The sequence below is a fragment of the Heterocephalus glaber genome, unplaced genomic scaffold (genome assembly GCF_053883595.1).
Source record: "Heterocephalus glaber isolate CG9 unplaced genomic scaffold, H.glaber_assembly_v1.0 deba00001457, whole genome shotgun sequence".
Lineage (NCBI taxonomy): Eukaryota > Metazoa > Chordata > Mammalia > Rodentia > Bathyergidae > Heterocephalus > Heterocephalus glaber.
In genome coordinates, this window is record NW_028258305.1 from 7,864,588 (window position 1) to 7,867,882 (window position 3,295).

The following is a 3,295-nucleotide window of genomic DNA, read 5'->3' on the forward strand; positions in this document are numbered from 1 at the left end:
CACCGCATCCAGTTTAGCAGAGTCTAAATCAGATTCATCAGCTAGGGAGGTGAGAGGGACTCTGGGATATGCACGTTTCAGTGTTTCAGCTTTTGCCAAATACACACACACTGGAAGGAGGGACACAGCCTGAGCCAACCCACTGTACCTATCGTAAGTGCAGAGACATTGTTTTAATGAAGGAAGATGATGACATCACCAGGGCCATGGTGGCACACATCTGTGATCCCAGTACTCTGAGAAGCTGAGGCAGGAGACTAACAAGTTCAAGGCCAGCCTGGGCAATTTAGTGAGTCCCTGTCTCAAAATAAAAAATAGCCTTTTCCAGATGTGGCCCATGCAGGGAGGAGCCCTAGTCTACACTTACAGCCCTGCCATCCAAGGACCGCTACAGTTGGTACAGGTCTTTGGTCGCAAGAAGACAGTCATAGCCATGGCACACTGCCAAGGGGACAATGGTCTCATCAAGGTGAACGGGCGTTCCCTGGAGATAACTGAGCCATGCATTAGCCATGTGAGCCATGTACTGCAATACAAGTTCCTGAGCCTGTTCTGCTTCTGGGCAAGGAGCGGTTTGCTGGCAAATCATCTGTGTCCCTGTGAAGGACATGGTCATATGGCCCAAATTAATGCTGTCTGTCCATCTCCCAAGCCCTGGAGCCCATTCCCAGAAATGAGGATGAGGCTTCCGAGAAGATCAAAGACATTCTCAGCTAGTAAGACCTGACCCTCCTGGTAGCTGATCCCTGTCGCTGCAAATTCAAAAAGTTTGGAAGCCCTGGCCTGCTCATCACCAGAAATCCAGAAATCCTACCCATAAACTCATCACAAGAGTCAGCATTGACCTTTCTAATAAAAATGGAATTTTGTCTCCACCCGTCCCCATACCAGGGATTGAACTCAGGACCCTGAGCTTTTGAGGCAGGCGAGGTGCCACTGAGCTAAATCCTCGGCCCCAATAAAAATGGAATTTTAAGATTAGAAAGAAATAAACAAATAAAAAGGGTCTGGGGATGTAGATCAGTGCAAAGGCCCAGCACATGTTAAAGAAAAATAATATGTTGATAGCAGCTCCAGAAAAGCTGGAGTAAAACAACTCAATGAACAGGGAGGAAGGTATCAAAAATGAAAAGGGGGCCGGGGATTTAGCTCAGTGGTTTCGCCACCTGCTGCACAAGCGCAAGGACCCGAGTTCGATCCCCGGTACCAAAAAAAAAAAAAATCACAAAAAATGAAAAGGGATATGCCTGCCTTGCAAGCGCAAGGTCCTGAGTTTGATCCCCGTTACCAAAAAAAAAGAAAAGAAGAAGAAGAAGAAGAGGAAGAGGAGGAAGAGGAGGAAGAGGAAGAGGAAGAGGGAGAGGAAGAGGAAGAGGAGGAGGAAGAAGAAGAAGAGGAGGAGGAAGAGGAGGAGGAGGAAGAAGGAGGAGGAGGAGAGGAAAGAAAAGGGATAGGGCCAGGGATTTAGCTCAAAACACGATGCTAAATGAAATAAGCTAGTCACAAGGACCACACTTTGCTTGGCTCCAATTATATGAAATGTCTAGAATAAACAAATCTATAGAGATAGGAAGTAGATTTCTGGTTGCCTGAGGCTGGGGAGGGTTGAGGAAATTGGTGTTAGTGGCTAAGGGCTATGCCTTTTGGGATAATGAAATGTTCTAAAATTGATTGCGGCCATGAGTATACAACTCTGTGACTAGACTAAAGGCTATGGAATTGTGCTATTTATTTATTTATTTATGGCATTTACAATGAGCTACATCTCCAGCCCTTCTTATTTTTTTTATTATTTTTTTTTATTTTGAGACAAGATCTTGTTAAGTCACTGAGTTGCCCAGGCGGACTTGAGTTTACAATTCTCCTGCCTCAAGTACCGCAAGGCTGCCGGGATTACAGACATGCAGACATGCATCTGGCAAACCGTGCACTTTAAATGGGTGAATTTTATAATATGTAAATTATGCTCTAATAAAGCTGCTCTTTTAAAAAACGAACTACTGGGCCAGGGATTTAGCTCATTAGTTCTGCCGTCTGCCTTGCAAGAGCAAGGACCCGAGTTTCCCTGGTAAGAACTACTAAGTTTCTGAAATGAACAACCGATTGATTAAAGATACAATTTCCTAAAGTAGAGGCTTCCATTTCTAATAACATAACAAGCTAAGTATTCAAGATTGACCCTCTTTTGAAAACAACTAAGATTGCTGGTGTATATATAATTTTTTTGGGGGGGGGGTGCCAGGGATCGAACTCTGGACTTTGTACTTGTGAGGCAGGCGCCAGAACCACTGAGCTAAATTCTCAGCCATATATAGATTTTTTTTTTCTTATTTTATTTTACTTTATTTTTTTTGAAGCAGGGTTTCACTGTGCAGTTCAGGTTGGCCTTGAGTTCACTATGCAGCCCAGCTTGGCCTCAAACTTGTGAAGATCCTCTTGCCTCAGCCTCCTGAGTGCTGGGATTGTGGGTATGCGCCACCACAACCAACAGCAAAAGTATATTTTAAAAAGCAGCTTGCAACATAGTAAAAAGAATATTACTCTAAAATCTAAGAGGAAACAGGACTCAAAAGGGGTGAGTGCAGCACTGAAGCTGGTTTGGAGAAGATTTACCAAACTTGGCACATATGAAACTCAGTTCTCACTGAAGATAAAGGTAGGACCCATCCAAGGTGGGAGGCTAATGGGGATCCTAGCCTCATAAAGTCTGGGGCCAGAAGTAAACCCATCCTCATCCTTACCCCAGGAGACAGCAAAAAACGTTGCTGAACAGACCAGAGAGAGGAAGTGCCCTAAAAAGTTGTATCTACAGACCAGTCTTAGTGTGGGGCTCACAGCCCAGATCTACATTACCTGGGTCGGCCTACAAACCTCAGGCTGAGTTAGGTTTAAAGCTATCCAGTACTGACAGGAAGCACTGAAGTGATGTTGTGTAACATCTGATGCTAGGTCAGAAAAGGCTGTGGAACTGGCTGCCACCTGGTTTTCTTTTTGTTGTTGCTGTTTTTGAGACAGGGTGTCCCTATATAGTTCAGGCTGGCCTTGAACTCACTATGTAGCCCAGGCTCTCTCTTCTGCCTCAGCACCACCATGCCAGGCTACCTGGTTCTCTTGGAATGCTTACTTTCAGAAGGCTGCTGGGCCAGGGATTTAGCTCAGTGGTTCTGCTGCCTGCCTCAAAAGTGCAAGGTCCCGAGTTTGATTCCCTGGTACCAAAAAAAAAAAAAGAAGGCTGCCACTCACAAAGCAGCAGCCTTGCTAGGAGGAGACCAAGCTTGATGTGGACACTCTGACT

The 3,295-nt window shown here is 45.2% G+C and overlaps 1 pseudogene; it reads left to right on the forward strand.

Moving 5' to 3' along the window:
• The first annotated feature begins 263 nt into the window (after positions 1 to 263).
• On the forward strand, positions 264 to 727 carry LOC147826938 (small ribosomal subunit protein uS9 pseudogene; annotated as a pseudogene).
• The last annotated feature ends 2,568 nt before the right edge of the window (positions 728 to 3,295 follow it).